Here is a 17,185-nt window from a genome sequence, read left to right as displayed (position 1 = left end):
GATATATTTAATTGTATCAATTACATTATGACAGTTGTGGAAATTGATATGATTTATAGAAATAATATAAAATAATATTTTGATGAATGAGTGATGGTGGGATTGGTTAATATAATTTATTAGATGGTCATTTTGATAGGCACTATCTTATCTAAACATTTCCCTAATTTTCCTGTATCTCTTAAAAAATAAATAGGATTTTTGTGAGGGAATTTTAGCAAAATGTACTAAAAAATATTTGAGATTCAAAGAGAGATTCTCACTTCTATTACACAGCAAGATATAAATTAATGTGTATAAAGGTTAGCTTTCCATTAAACCAAAATCTCAGTTATCATGTACATACATATTCAAAGACAGAACCTTACTTTGAAGTCTTCATAAAAATAAGACTACATTAGAATTTCATAAATATCCACCCTACTATTTCATAGTTTAGGATAAAAAAATGTAAAACATTTATTCAAACTTCATGATTAATGTATGTTATGCTGCCTTAGTTTTCCTATTAAGGCCATTGTTCATCAAAGCTTTGGCAGGACATGAAAGGGATTAAGTAAAACTAAACAAAAACAGAATAAAAAAGAAATCAAAGATGAGTCTGAACTTCTGATACACCAACATGGCGGTTTTAAAGGAAATAATCTTTCAACCCTGTTTATCTCAACTGGGTTATGTTCTGGTTTTCAGGTACTTGTTCTAACTTTGGGTTTGTGAGGATAGAGTAAGTATATGTCACATAGGAATAGTCACATTTAAAAGTCTTAGAAGGGAGAGAGATTTGTTTAAAGAGTGTGTAGCTAGATCACTAGCCTATAAGACATGTTGCTGTGCTTACCCAATAGCCATTATCCCACTTTCATTCCTTTTTTGGCAGCAACTCTTACTCTAGGGTTTTAAAATGCCAGATACTTACTGAGCTTCCCTTGCAGGATATATGACCAAATCCTAGTCAAAGGAAATTTAGGGAAAAATGTAGGGTGGGACTTTCTGGGTAGTATTTTTCTGCAGGATTAAAAAAGAGAGAGCTTTTAGGATTGAGATTTTCCTGTTTTTTATGTCCTTGAGTCTTGCCATTTTAAATACAGTGCCTGAAGCTGAAACAATCTTCATTAAACCATGACATACTAGCTAAGATCATGGCAAAGGCATCATTCTGCAGCCCTGATATTGCTAAAGTACTAAATTAACTCACAAGTTACTTCCATCCATATGACATTTGTTATGTCAGATAATTAAAAACATTAGGCAATCAGATGATACTGTGTTACTTGTAGATGAGAGGACCCTAAGGGTCCAAATAGCAATGGTAAATTAGGATAAGACCTAATTAAACCTAAGATGCAGTTTGGCAGTAAAACCTTTATACAACAAAAAACTGACTTAATCAGACCAAATAATATATTTTTAATAAATATGAGGTTTGCCCAACCAAAAAACCTTGGGTAAGGGAAGTACCTACCTCTATCCTATTTCACATCCTCCATTCTACTTTGGATTGAGGTGGTGAAATATAGATTCTCTTTAATATAAGACATGCTTAATCCTAAGTAGAAAATATCATGTAAAATGCATTTAAAATACTAACTTACCTAATGTAGCTTAAGAATACAGCATATGATGGAGTATCAGTTCTTTATTCTTGTGATTGTGTGGGTGACTGGGAGGTGTGGCTTGCACTATCATACTACATATTACTAGTCTCATAAAAAATTAAAAGTCAGACTTCAAATTATGTTTTCTACTGAATGAATAGCATTTTTACACCATCATAAAGTAAAAAACTTGTAATTTGAAACATTGTAAGTTAAGGGACCATCCGTACCTAGCTTCAGGCTCTCTAAGAGACTGAGACCCAGTAAGGACTTTAGAACATTCTCCTCCTCCAAACTTTACCATCATATTAATAAGAAACCTGTGTAATAACTGGAGTTACAATTAAAAGAGCTTTAAGCTTCAGACTTTATATAAGGATTCTCCAGAAAAAGCCAGAGGCAATAGAGAAGACAAGAACAAGGAACCAGATGAATTTTAATATATGATACCATAGCTAGAGAAAACACTAAGAACAGCATAACTCCTCTTTGTACAAACATAAAGCTAAGCACAACATAACTCCTCTTTGTACAAACATAAAGCTTTGCACTGACATACTATAACTTCACTTGCTTTTATTCAATATAAGTATATCCATTTTCCAACAAAAACTTAGAAGACATGCTAAAAGGAAAACACACACACACAGTCTGAAGGAAAAAGCATCAGAACCAGACTCAGATATGGCAGACATTTCTAATTATGATGTCCTATAGTTTCATTCATTTTGTTGTGAACATTATGTTGAGTGAAATAAACCACAGAAAGACGAATACTGCATGAACTTTCTTATATGTGAAATTTATAAAGTTGAACATATGAAAGCACAAAATAGAACGTTGAATGCCAGGGTCTCAGGGGTGGGACAAACAAATAAGGAGTTTTGATCAAATGGAACAAAGATTCAATTATACAAGATGATTATGTCTGATGATTTAATGTACAATACGGTGATGATAGTCAATGATACTGTATTGAAGTTTGCTAAGAGAATATATGTTAAGTATTCTCACTGCAAACCCCAAATAGTAACTTTGTGATGGATATATTAATTGACTTGATTGTGGTAATTATTTCACCATGCATATGTATACTAAAAATCATATTGCTTAAAATATATGCTATTTTCATTTATCAATTACTCATTAATAAATACGAAAAATAAAAATAAAATAACTACTAACTTTTAAAATTTTAATGAAAAATGTGGAATACATGCAAATACTACAGATGGATAATATAAGCAGAGATATGAAAACTTTAATAAAAAATGAAGGTAAATGCTAGAAATAAAAACTGGCAAAAGTGAAGAATCTTTTTGGTGTTCTCTTTTTCACACTTATTTGATGATACTATTCTGTCATAGGTTCCTTGTACTCCACATGAGGTGTAAAAATGTTATTCAAAAGTTAACAATGGGCCAGGAGGTATAGCTCAGGGGTAGAGTACTTACCTAGCATGTGCAAGTTCTTTTACTCAATCCCCAGCACCGCAAGAGAAAAAAAATGGACATTTATTTAGTTTACATATATGTGGCACACTCCAGGGCAACTACTATTTTTTCCCAAAGTTAAATAATTTACATGCAAAAAGAGGAAAGAAAATGGAATCTTATAAAATATCAAAACAAGAGAAGTCAGAGTTGAAGACAAAAAGAAACAAAAACCAACCAACCAAACAAAAAAATCCCACAAAACCAATAGAGAACAAAAGCAGTGAATAGAAATCAGCTATAAATATGGTAGATAAAAATCCAACTCTATCAATAACTACTTTAAATGTGAATGGTCTAAATTCGTTAAAGACAGAGACTGTCAGAGTAGATAATGAAATATGACAATTCTGTGTTTTCTACAAGAATCTCACTTTAAAATAAAGCTTTAAAGAGATTAAAAGTAAAGAGATGCAAAAATATAGAGCATGCTAGCATTAAGGAAAGGAAAGCTGGAACACTTAATTAATTTCAGGAACAGATGACTTTAGGACCAGGAAGATAATCAGGGATAAAATGGCTTAATATAGAATAACAGTTAGTTCTTTAAGAAGTCATAATAACCTTAAATGTATATGTGCCTAAACTACAGCACCAAAATATGTGAGTTAAAAACTGATAGAATTATAGGGACAATCAGACATTTCTACTACTATTGTTAGAAACTTCAACACTCTTTTTCAGTAATTGAAAGTTCAAGAAAATAGAAAATCATTAAGAATATAGTTGAACTGAGTAGCATCACAATCAACTGGATCTAACTGAAATTTGTAGAATAGTACATTCAACAACTGTATACTTATTCTTCTCTGCCTCACATGGAACATTCACCAAGATAATTGACATTCTAGATTATTAAATATGCCTTAACAAATTTAAAAGTATAGAAATGAGACCCACTATGCTCTTAGACTACAATGCAATGGAAGGAAATTAGAAATCAATAATAAGATGTTCATGTGTGAATTTCAAATGGATTTCTATTGTACAAATGGCAAAGGAGGAAAGAAGTCCACAGAAAACAGAACACTTTATAATGCAAGAGGCAAAATGCAATAAGGTTCTATATGTGCCAATATCCACAGAGGTTCCTTTACAGGGCTATTTTCATAAAAAGCACAGTCATCCCAAAGCAGATAAAGTGTAATATTGCTATGTTCACTAATAATAGCATTGCCCTGTGGGGACAGAAAGATATATGGAAAATCCCCAAAATGTTTGGATATTAGAATACATGCCTTTTTTGGATATAAGGTCTCATTATATTTCAGGGTGGTATTGAACTTCCTGGCTAAAGTAATCCTTCTGCCTTAGTTCCCCAAGTAGCTGTGTCTACAGGCCCAGGCCACCACACCTGGTTATAGATTACTAACATTTAAACTAATAAAGCACTGATTCTGCAGTTAGTAGTAAGAAAATAGAAGAACATTGTTATGGACATTTTGACCATGAGTTTTATAACATACATAAAATAAACCAATTTCCCAGAAAACACAATCTAATAAAACTCACAGAAGAAGAAATAGTGCATATGAATACATTTATATTTGTGAAAGAAGTTGAATCACCAATTAATTAGAAATTGAATCACTAATAAACAAAGTATGAGACCCCTAGTTTTAATTGGGAATTCTCAATTATTTAAGGATGAAATGATACTAGTTATTTGAATATCTCCCCAAAAATAAAAGCAGAAGGAAAACTTCCAATCTCCTATAAGAAGACCATTGCCTTAGTACCAAAACCAAACCAAAGTATACAAGAAGAAATCACATATGAATATTTTTATAGACATACATGAAAAAAAAAACTTCAACAAACATTAAGAATCCAGCAGTAAATTTATTTATTTCCACTATGTGGGGTTTATTTCCACTATGTGAAGCCTTAACCTAATCAAGGCAGTAATCATTTGAATGGATTAACTGTGTGAAGGTAAGGTGTACATGGAGTAGGTCGGTCACTGGAGACATGTTTTGGGGGTTAGTTTTTTGTTTCTGATCTGCAGGATCTCTCTCTCCCTCACCCTCCCTCCCTCTCCTTCCTAGTTACCATGTTCTGAGCCACTTTCCTCCTCCACACCTTTCTGCCATGATGTGCTGCTTCAACTTGGGCCCAGAGCAAGGAAGTCAGCTATCCATGGACACATCTGAAATCATGAGGTCCAAATAAACTTTTCCTCCTCTAAAACTATTTTTGTAAGGTCTTTTGGTCACAGAAGCAAAAAAGAAGAAGAAGAAAAAAAGAAAAAAAAACAAAACTGATTAAGCAGTGTATGAATTATTGTTCATCCATCACAACAAATGCATAAATGTATTACACCAGTGAAACAGGCTAACAGTGCCAAATTGTGGCAACAAGGGGGATATATGTGAATTCTGAATTTTCTGCTCAATTTTTCTATGAACTTAAATATTCAAAATTACATTGTATTGTCAAAATGACAGATGTGTAAAAAGTCTATAAATAAATCCACACATTTATGGTAAACTAATCTTCCACAAAGATAGAAAGAACATACAGGGTAAAGGTAGCTTTCAGAAAATGGTATTTGGAAAAGTGAAGATCCTCATGTAGAAGAATGATATTGGACTCAAGTGACACCATATGTACAAAGAAACAAAAATGGATTAAACATTTAATATAAAACCTGAACTTTACTACTACTAGAGGAAAATATTGGGAAAAAGCTTCTTGACATTGGTTTGGGCAAAGACTTTCATTAAATATGACCCCAAAAGCATAGGCAACAAAGGCAAAAACAAACAATTAGGAATGTACAATAAAGGAAACAATAAACAGAGTGAAGACAATGTACAGAGTGGAAGTAAATATTGCAAACTACATTTCTAATAAAGTGTTAGTAAACAGAATATATAAGGAACTCAAACAACTCAAGTGATATACAAGTAATACTGCCAATTATCGGTAAGGAGTCCTATTTCCTCACATGTTAAAGTAGACTACTCCTGGGAGGCGGGGGCATACATGGTATCCCAAGAAGTGAGGGTGTTCTGCCTCCTTTATATACCCTAGAATTTTTTTTCCTTCCTCTCTCTTTCCCCTTATTTCTCTTCTTTCTGTGTACATGAGTAAGCCCAGGAGATGCTCTGGTGGAATGGCCAAAAGGTGAGAAGCAGATGGGCTGGATGGGCCAAGGTGGAGTGATATGCATAGGAAGGGGGCCCAGGACACATTAATTAACAACTTTTACTACTCCTTATAGGGGGAGACAATTCCTGGGACCAGTTACTTTAGCAACAGGTTGGAGCAGAGGCAGGTTATCTTGATAAGGATGGAGGAAGGGCTCTGAAGACATTAACATTTCAATCCCTCAGGGGCAGTCTGCAATTTCCCTAACCTAAATTGGCCTCATTTTCCTAAATTCCACCCAATTACCTATCTGCACTTAATGTCTGTCTTTAATTTTGGCTTTACAAGGGCAACAGACAACACTAACATTATAAAATATAATGGCACAAATTTATGTTTTTACTTCCAATCTCTCTCTTCCTCATTTCCTGCCTGCCAAGAATTTGCAAAAATTTATTGTTTTGATCATAAAACATGTTAATAGTAACATTTATGTCATATGTGTAACCAATATTACTAGTAAGTTTAAAGCAATATAATTTTGCCTATTAAGCCCTATAAACAAATGATGGATTAATGCTAATTTTCATTTTATTTCCAGGTATACTGGCAATGAAGTCTCTCAACTGCAATGCTTATAGTTGAGATTATATTAATCCAATAAATTAATTAAATTAATTTACTTTAATAAAAATAGCCAATTAAAAAGTTTTCTGTATATTATACATACAGATACAGTTGAAAGAGAGGTTATTTTTGAGAGGAAAAAGATGTTTTTCTTAGTCCTTGGTTTCTTTCTAATTTATTATCTGAATCTGAAGTCTATCCCAATTTCCTAAAGTATAATTTTAATACAGAATACAAAGGGCCTAAAAGGGTTTTTATAGGTACCTAAATATATACTATTTATGAAAAAATATACAAATCTTTAACTTTTAACAATGAGAAAGAGAAATGGAGTGAGAAAAAATATTATTCATTATTTCAACACAGCAATAGTGATGCCTCCAAAAGGTTATAACGGATGTTGAATTTCACTTCTAAACCAAAGTGAGCTTAAAAGAGCAGAATTTTTTCATAGTTATGGGAGATTAATCTTACGGCTCTTATTGTTAATAAGTTAATATGTCTTTTTCATATGATGATTAAATTCTTATAATGTATAAGATCATAGAATGTTGTTCCTGATTAGTAATAACTATTTCAGTGTCCTGTTCTTTGCTACTGATTTTATGGTTACTACTGATAGCCAATGTACAACTGGTTATTATTATCAACATAGATAATGTTTAATTAATCATGATAACCAATTACAAGTGAATAATCTTTGTCACTAGTCACAAATCAGTGATTTTTAAATTTTTGACTTGGAAAAAAATTATACTTTGTTGAATGTTATTAGATGTTAGCAAAAAAAACTATCTGGTGGAATTGCTTTTAAGAATAATTTATTAGGAGGAAAGATAAGATTGACACAATTATTTGGTTTTAAATATGTCATTCATTTAAAACATCTGAACTAATCTTATGTTTTACATGTCATTTGGAGTCACTAAAGGATCAATGAAATAATACGTTTATTTAAGAGTTGAGGTAAAATTATATTTTAAAAAATAGAATATATATATATATATATATATATATATATATATATATCTCACAGGATTAAACACAGGAGTATTCTACCACTGAGATTCATCCCCAGTCTCTTCCCATTAAGTTGCCCACAGTGGCCTCAGATTTGCAATTGTCCTGCCTCAAGCTTCCCAAATCACTGTGATTACAGGCATGTACCACAGCACCTTGCAGAAAAAAAATATTTTATTTGTTATTTAAATATATCTTCTAATCTTCTTAGAAGTCTTTCTTTTCCTAGTCACTTCATTGGCCTTTTAAAGAAACTATAATATTATAAATCATATCAATACGTAATTTTCTATTTAACTGCCTATAATCTGTTCATATTTTCATGATTTCCATTACCTACCAAAAATACAAAAAATAGGAACAATATTTAAATTTCATTATAGTAGTTAATGTGAAAGGGGTAATAAGCAGGTGAAACAGTAGCCACGCTCTGGAATCAACCTAGGTACCCTTCAATAGATGAGTGGATAAAGAAAACATGGTACATATATACAATGGAATATTGCTCAGCAATAAAGAAGAATTAAATTTTGGCATTCACTGGTAAATGGATGGATCTGGAGATTATCATGATAAGTGAAAAAAGCCAATCCTCCAAAAACCAAAGGTGGTCGAATCTTCTCTCTCATATTCAGATTCTCACACACAATAAGCAGGCAGGGGCAATACAAATTTATTGGATTAGACAAAAGGGAATGAATGGTATGGAGGGGGAATAGGAACAGGAAAGACAGTGGATTGTATCAGACATAACTTTCCCATGTACATATATGAATACATGGCCAGTGAAACTCCACATTATATATAACTACAAGAATGGGATCCTAAAATATCAAATATAATTAAAAACAGAATAAGTCATACTCCATATATGTATAATATGTCAAAATACACTCTGCAGTCATATGTACCTAAAAAAGAGCAAAAAAAAAAAAAGCAGGTGAAAATATACTTTAAAAGATTGATGATACTAGCATTTCTGCCTGCAAGAGACTAATGCTAAAGAGATTGTTGAACACTAATTTCATCTAATTTGTTAAACCTAGTACTTTTTATTTTTTTTTTACCTACGTGGATAATTCTCTGCAGTACTATAGTACTGTTAACTATGAATTAGAGTCGTCAGTTCTGAGCAGCATAATTTATCACATATGTAATCCAAGTAAAAAAGTAGCATTGACCAGCATGTAACTCATAGGAACTGGGATCATTGTGTCTAAATGATATACTGATTTATGCTTTTCTACATGATGCATGTCCTTCAACTTTTGTCCATATATCAAATATAATTTAAAATGAAATTATTATAGGGAAAATCATGTAAAAGTTGAATTAGGAGACTGATAAAAGAAGAAAGAGGCTTAAAGAGACCATCCTGCACTGAAGAACAGAGTAAACCGAAACTATTCTTGTGTAAAAATCTTGTGATCATCCTTTCAGTGCTTTATTCTTAAATATAAACATGTAGTGAGTATTAACAGGCATTTGAAGAGAGAAAAGAGGTTAAAGAGTGAGATGAAAACAAACAAACTGAGAAAACAAAATAATAATCATCTTTTTCAAAAAAGATCATGAAGAGAGAAAGAAACACACACACACACAACACACACACACACACACAACACACACACACACACACATACACACACAGACTATTGTATAAGGCCAGGTTGGTGGCTCAAGCCTGTAATCCCAGCAGCTAGGGAGGCTGAGACAGGAGAATCATGAGTTCAAGCTAGTCTCAGCAACTCATTGAGGCCCTAAGCAACTCAGCAAGGCCTTGTCTCTAGATAAAATACAAAAAAAGGGCTGAGAATGTGGCTCAGTAGTTAAACACCCGCGGGGGTTCAATCCCTGGTACACCAGCCAAAATTAATAATAATATATTGGATAAAAATAAAGCATTCAGAAAATTTGCAAAATAATTCCTGGAAGTTAAAACTGTATTATAAGAAGTGAAAGCCAGCAAGTCAATACACAAAAATTTCAAGTCAGTGGTAAGAGTTAAAATTTAAGATATATCCCAGAAGATGGGTGTCATGACACACTGACACATGCCTATAATCCCAGCTGGTAAGGAGGCTGAGGTAGGAGAATTGCAAATTTGAGGCCAGCCTGAGAAATTTGTGACACCCTGATTTGAAAAAAGAAAAGAAAAACAACAACAACAAAAAGGGCTGGAGGTATAACTTAGTGTACAGTGTCCCTGCCTTCAATCCTCATTACTGGAAAAAAAAATACAACCCAGAAAATAGAGGAAATTAGTAAAGTGATGTAAAATAGAAGAAGATATCACTACTAGGGATTAGTCAAATTGGGGAGGGGTGGGGAAGAATGAAAAAAAAAAAAGAGGAAAGAAATCAACAACAACAACAACAATAAAATGCTGTTCAAAGCACAACAACAACAAAATGCTGTTCAAAGCACCTTATTAACTTTAAAGTATATGAATTTCCAGATTGGAATGGTTCATCAATTTCCAGCACAATGTAAAAAAAAATACACTCATAAAAATACACTCATGCCAACAGTGATATTTCATGTTTACTGAGGGCTTAACACATGTCAGCCACTGTTCTAAACATTTTTTCATATATTAACCCATTTTAATACAACTGTCCCATGAGGTACGTATCTTTATCATTCTCATTTTTAAAGATGAGGCTAATTTACATATGAGAGCTTTACAATGGTTGCATAATAATCCAATATTACAGAAACCGTAATTTGATTTCAATGGTTTTTACTTTCTCTTTTGAACTATTTAATACTAAAAACAAAAATAAGATCTATAGTCATTCAGAGACTTTGAAATCTGACAAACAAAAATGAAAATATAATCAGAAGGTGATTGTACTTATCAACAGCAATATTGGAATTTGGAAAATATCTGAAAGATGTCCTCAAAATTCTTAAGAATAGTAATTGCCAAGTTAGAATTCTAAATATAAACCTACTAGTCAAGTATGAGGGTGCTTTAATTGCAGATATTAAATATCTCTGAAAATAAACTTTCTAAGCATTCTTTCAAAGAAACTGCTCACAGAAAAACTATACCAAGATGCAGGAGACCAAGTTTTTTGGAAAGAAGGGATCCACAAATGAGGTAAAATAAAAACTTAAAGAGGGTGAAGGGAAATTACAAGACAAGAGCTACTAGTGGTGAAGAGAGTAGTCACTCCAGATTGTAATAGGCCAGAAACCTTCAGAGAGACTTTAAGAGAATGAATTGTGAAAATATCTCATGTGCTTGAATAAAAAATGAGAGAAGGCATTAATGTTTGAGTCAGTGATAATAAGAGGAAATTAAGCAAATACTAATCCAATATAATGATAACTCCAAGGAAAATGAAATGAAATGTATACCACATGACTCAGTTTGTGACTAGCATGATACATAATAGTCATGGTAATATAAACCATAAATATTGATCTCAACCAAATTTTGACATAACTACCATGGGACAATATAGTAATGATAACTCAGTGCTTGTGTTTGGAAGTGATAACATGAAGATAAAGTTTCATCTTTTTTTTTTAGTGTAAAATGTATAATGTTTAAACTTGCAAAATCAAGTAATAATACAAGCAATTTTGTTTCTGTATTTATTTAAATGACAAAAGACAGCCAAATAGTTGAAAGTGGGATATCTTTGGGGAAGGAAGCAGCAGGGAATTGTTTTTCTAAACAAATTTTAAAAACCAGTTAATACCCCAAACCATATGCTTGATTTACTTTTATAAAAATCTGGGAAAAAAACTAAGGTAAGAAAGCCTTGGTATTTTTGTAAGATAGCACACAAAATATTACAAACTACCCAAAGATAAGTGTTACACCTGTTTGAGATGAGTTATCTTTGAAAATGATGTCAATGGCAAACACACACACACACACACACACACACACACACACACACACACAGAAACAAGGGATCAAAGTGACAAAGCTCAACTTTTCCATGCACCAAAAGTACATCTGTGGTGAAATGCCAGAAGTTCTAACTAACATGCCTCTCTGAGCTCCTGATTTCTTAAGATGATCAATAGGCACCATTTTGGGGTGAAATAAAGCAGGAAGTAGGACAGCTCCTCATCTTTACATCAAGCAGAGCAGAACTTTTTTAGAGGTTTGGATGCTGGGTTTCTGGCATTGATTTTTGTGAGATAAAGGGTCTTCGCTGAATAAAAGTGTTAGAAAACACTGTTTTTTAGAGAATCATCTTATTGGTTTATCATCACCCCAAGCTGTTTAGAAGTCTAGGTTCTCCTATTTAGTTGTTAGTTTGAAATCTTAAAATATTGTATGAGCTCCTGAAAAATCATCTTTTATTTTCTGTGCTAGTGTGAACTCCCTCCTACCTCCATCTGTTAAGTGATTTAGTTGAAAAGGAATTTTAAAAAATAATTTTACTCAAAATGCCATTTCCTTCAAAATCTTCAATAGCTGTTATTGGGCTTGCAGAGATCAGAAAGTGTTTTGAGAAGTTTCAGATTTCAGAGCCAACACTTTTAAGGTTTTCTCATAAAACACAAAATACATATCTTCAGACCAACTAGTATTTGTGTATGGCATATTAATGTCCATTGTGATTTAGTTAACAGCATGTGAAGACTGTTTTAGGTTGTCACTTATACTTCTAGCACCTCCAGAATTTGAAACTTTCAAACGCTTTGCCAGTTACAAAGAGAACTGTACTTCTTATAAGCTATTTATCATTTCAAGATATTTTATTTGGTTTCTATGTGCAGAGCAAATAAGGGAGTTGTTCCCTTAAACATCTAAATGGTATTGTATACTTTAGAGGTAACCCTGATGGCTAAATTAGGCACTAATGCGAGGTCTCACTCCCTAATTGAAGGAAGAAGGAAAACCATATGATGCAATATCTTGGGAATCAGAAAGCAGTAGGAAGTAGAATTATGCTGGTTAAAATTATGAGGATATTTAGATAATTCTATTATTTGTTGAAAGTAAATAACAGAAAAATGTTAACAAAATATTTATCATCTATACTTTAACCATCAGAAAAAACTTAGCCAAAGGTAAATAAATGGCTCTGAGGGACTGAAGTTGAGAGGATGTGATCATGTTTGAGAGGATTTAGTGAAGAGATAATACAATTCCTTAATAACACAGAAACTGATAGCAGAGGCAGTTTAAAGTTTGGTTATATATATTCCCAATTAATCTTTTAAAGTAAAATGAAAATTTTAGTTTTATACTCTATATACTTTTATAAGAAGTACTAGTATATTTATTATGTAGGATATGCTTTCATTTCTTCTCCTTAACTGAATTCGATCTAACACACTGATCATACAATTCAAATATTACATTACTAATCACAGGCCCATGCTATAGCTGAAGGAAAGGACCTGAAAACGTTTTACTTGCTAAATTCATTTAATTTAATAATATTTATTAGGTACCTGCTATGTATCAGTGCCCACTAATTGTTCAGATTTATAGTCACAGTTCCTGCCTTCATAAAATGTACAGATTTATTGAGAATTGTGAATGTGTCACCACAGTATTTGTCTTTAAGGCATATTGTACTTGAAGCTCTGCACATATGGAACATGGCAGAGAAGGGCAGACAAGATATAAAGCAAGGCTACAAAAATTTAGAAAAGGCACTAAGTCCTTGCTTTACTTTGATTTTATGCCTGAATCCTTATGGCCCTTTGAGATGATCGATTCGTTTTATGAATTACTTTGGTCTCCTGGCTGGAATGCTCACCTTTTGTGTCTTTAGGAAATTTGATTTTCAGGCAACATTTGAAAAAATAACATAGTTAAACAACAGAAATTTGTATTGCCTCCTAAGAAGGATCATTACCTCAGTTTTTATTTGCATATAATTGCTTCTGGAAGTGGGGGATTTTAATACAGATATCTTGTTTTATAGAGCTTAGTGACCACCTGCAATTTTGAAAATATGAACTGCACAGCTTAAAGTTTTAGTTCAGTAGCATTAAGTATTATCTGTTATCACTGTTTTGCCCAAGTTAGTGAGGTTCGATTTCCAATATGTCCACTTTATAAACTTAAAGTTCTTTGCCATCCTTTGGGATGAAAGGTATCATACTTAAGTGTAAGATATTACACATATTTCATAGCCAGATCACTAAATTGATATTTTGCAACTTGGTTGAATTGAAAGTAAAAGTTTACACATGAGAAAGCAGCTCAAACTGAATTGTGACTGCAAATTTAATTTTCAAAAGTGTACCTTTTCTATGCTTCTCTTATTTTCTTGATAGTAAATTCATCTCCCAAGTCTCAAAGTTCATTTTAGACTTTTACTTTATAATATGCAACTCATAATAAGATGTAAAATCCTTTGCTTCAGTTAACAGCCTTACAGTGTCAATAAGAAAAGTTAAATGTAATTTTTATCAAGTAAAATGACCCAGGAATAGTCAGGAATAAATGAATAAAAGCACCAAACAATGTTGTAAATTGACCCTTTTGGAGAAGGCAAAAAATCTCGGAAGAGAAGTCAAGAACTCAGTGCCCAGATACTTTAAAAAAAATGGAAGAAGAAAAAAGGGGAAAAATGCCCTCATTTCTTAAGAAAATCAAAGTCACACTAAGGTTAATGTAGTTAATATTCACTTTCTAGTAGATAATCATTGCCAAAAGAGTAGAAAGTGTCTAGATGATGTTTCAAAGATGTAAAAATAAAAGCTGTTTCCTTTAATTCCTGAGATTATTTGTTAGTGACTGAAAATAAAGATTAATTTGGGGTATAAGCTACTATTGCATATACTTTTTTTGAGACCAGAGAATTAGTGTGATACCTTAGAACTGATTTTCATAGAATTATTCAGATTTGTTGGAAGCCTCTTAGCTACAGTGTCACCATTTTTTAATGCTTTTGAAATAATGTATATATAGTAAAATGTTGTGGGCCTGAGATAGGAAAAAAGGGGGATTTTTTTCTTAAACTCCTTTACATATTTATTTATTTTAGGCAGGTGTATGGGGGGGATTTTTTTTTTTTAAATCTAGACTCTAAATCAATACAAACCCAACCAAATAGTACTGTTTCTAAAGAGGTATGACATAAGGTTATAATGTAGAGTCAGATACTATTTAGGTAAAACTACATGGCATCAAAGACTGATGGGCCAAAAAATGTAAAAGGTAGGTTGGAAGAAAGCCACCAACAAAAGTAAAAAGCTTCACAGGAAATTTGTCTTTATATAGATCATAAGTGAGACCTAGATTTCTGATAAAAGCCAAAAAATGAACAAATGTAGTTTATATACTTCCAAAAGATCTATATGAATTTGATGAAAGTGGAAGCAATTTGGAAAGCATATTATAGGATCATGGTTACTCTCCCAACTGGATTCAAGTCATGCAATAGATTAATTCTCTTCAAAGTAACTGATAATATATATTATTTCAACTTTAGAAGTGTTGACTAACACTAAAGATACTTGATTTAGTTTATAGTACTGTGTTAGTTGAGCATTTTATGACATTTAAATTTTTTAAAAGTACAGCATTTAGGTTTTCTTATTTTAACTGTGTGTTTTAAAAATACCTATTATGCTATGTTTTCACAGGGAATTCTTCCAGCAGCTATGGCTCAGTTCCATTGATTCTTACACAGTGTACTTCTCTGAGCAGAGCAGGTTGGCACCTCAGTTGGCACTTCACTTGAATCCAGGCTTTGGCTTCCTTATTTTTCTGATCATTTCCTTCATACATTTTGAAAGCTATCTTGGCTCTTAGAGATCTTAATATGCTCAATATGAGCATTAATTCTCTTGGCAAGATTTTGCCTTTAATTTGTTTGTTTACAACCAAGACACAAAAATAGACCAACCAAAGGCAACCAGGGGAAAGGTCTCAGAGGAAGAGAGGATTGGGAAATCAAGCTGGTCCTAGCCATAAAGACTGTTCCTTAACAGCCCCTACACTTGTCTAACTGCAAAGGGTACTTCCTCGTTTGCTAACAGACTTTCACCCCCACCCTTTTACTAATAAAGACTTTAAAAATCATTTTTATCATGATTTGCTGTAGAAGACAAAATAGAAAGAGTTGATTGGCTCCTTTGTAAATTCTACATCTCATCAATCAACTACAGGGAGAGATCAAACCCATTAAAACCTCTAGATGAAAGATACCCATTTGGCAATTCTCTCTTGGGGGGGACCTCCCCTTTAGAAGCTCTGTTTTCTTTCTTTTATTTGCTTTAATGAATTCTTTCACTTTGCTCTCATCTTTGTGTCCATGGATTTCATTCTTCTAATTTGAAAGACAAAGAATCCACAGGCATGCTTTGAGTTACACAATGATGAATGCTGGGTAATATTAAGGGTTTTTTGTTTCTGCCATGGTGACATTTGTGAGACATTCCTGTTTGAACATTATTCATTCCCTTGAAGGCTATAATATCACCTTTCTGGTAGATTGACATGCATTTGGTTAAAGATACACCTCCATGTTTTCTGAATGGCCTAGAAACCAGGTATCAGATGCCTTTATTTCCCTTTGTCATTTTGGTGAATTACTGGAAGATGGCAGTTATGACCAAGAAGAAGTGAGTGTTATACTTCAATTAGTCTAAAAGAACTTCAGAAGAGCTAACAGCATTGGGATTCTCTAATTGGTAATAATTGACCTAAGAAAATATATTTTATTTTATTATCATGCTGTGGTAATGGATTTCAAAACATAAACTTTATTCTAAGAATAGTGTGTAATGCAGAAGTAGTATCCAATTATGCTAATTTTAGTTAGATTGCTACCAAAAGCTTTGCTTGCCAATAAATCATCATATGAGAATTTTTAAAAGTCATCTGAAATAATTTAAAATACGCTATACACTGTTATATAGAAACATCAAGACACATGTGTGCACATGCACCATACCTATATGGAGCACATACCTTCAGGGTATAACAAATATGACTTGGAGAATTGACACGTCTCACTTTTCTGTCCAGGATTATCCATCGTATTTCCCGTACCATTTTTCATTTTAGGAAACCACTAAATTAATGCTTAATGACATTTTTAGGAAAACTGTATGAAAGTAATTTTTGATGATATTTTATTTTTATTTTTGGTCACAAACTCAAATAATTTTTCATTTATTGATTTGGAGTAACTTTTCTAACAATTTTATTTTTTGAATATATTCCTACATAGTCTAACCATATAAAAGAGGTGAATTTTCTTTTTTCCTCATCTGTAAAAACAGAAATTTACATACAGATTAATCATTAGAGATCATTTTATTTTTCCTTCAATATAATTTGTTGTACTTTCATTGATGATCATTCAGCAGGTAAAAGAACAAAGTGAATATGTACCATATGGAATTGTGTTTAATGGG

Source organism: Urocitellus parryii, chromosome X (genome assembly GCF_045843805.1).
Source record: "Urocitellus parryii isolate mUroPar1 chromosome X, mUroPar1.hap1, whole genome shotgun sequence".
NCBI lineage: Eukaryota > Metazoa > Chordata > Mammalia > Rodentia > Sciuridae > Urocitellus > Urocitellus parryii.
Note: the sequence above shows the minus strand (reverse complement) of the source record.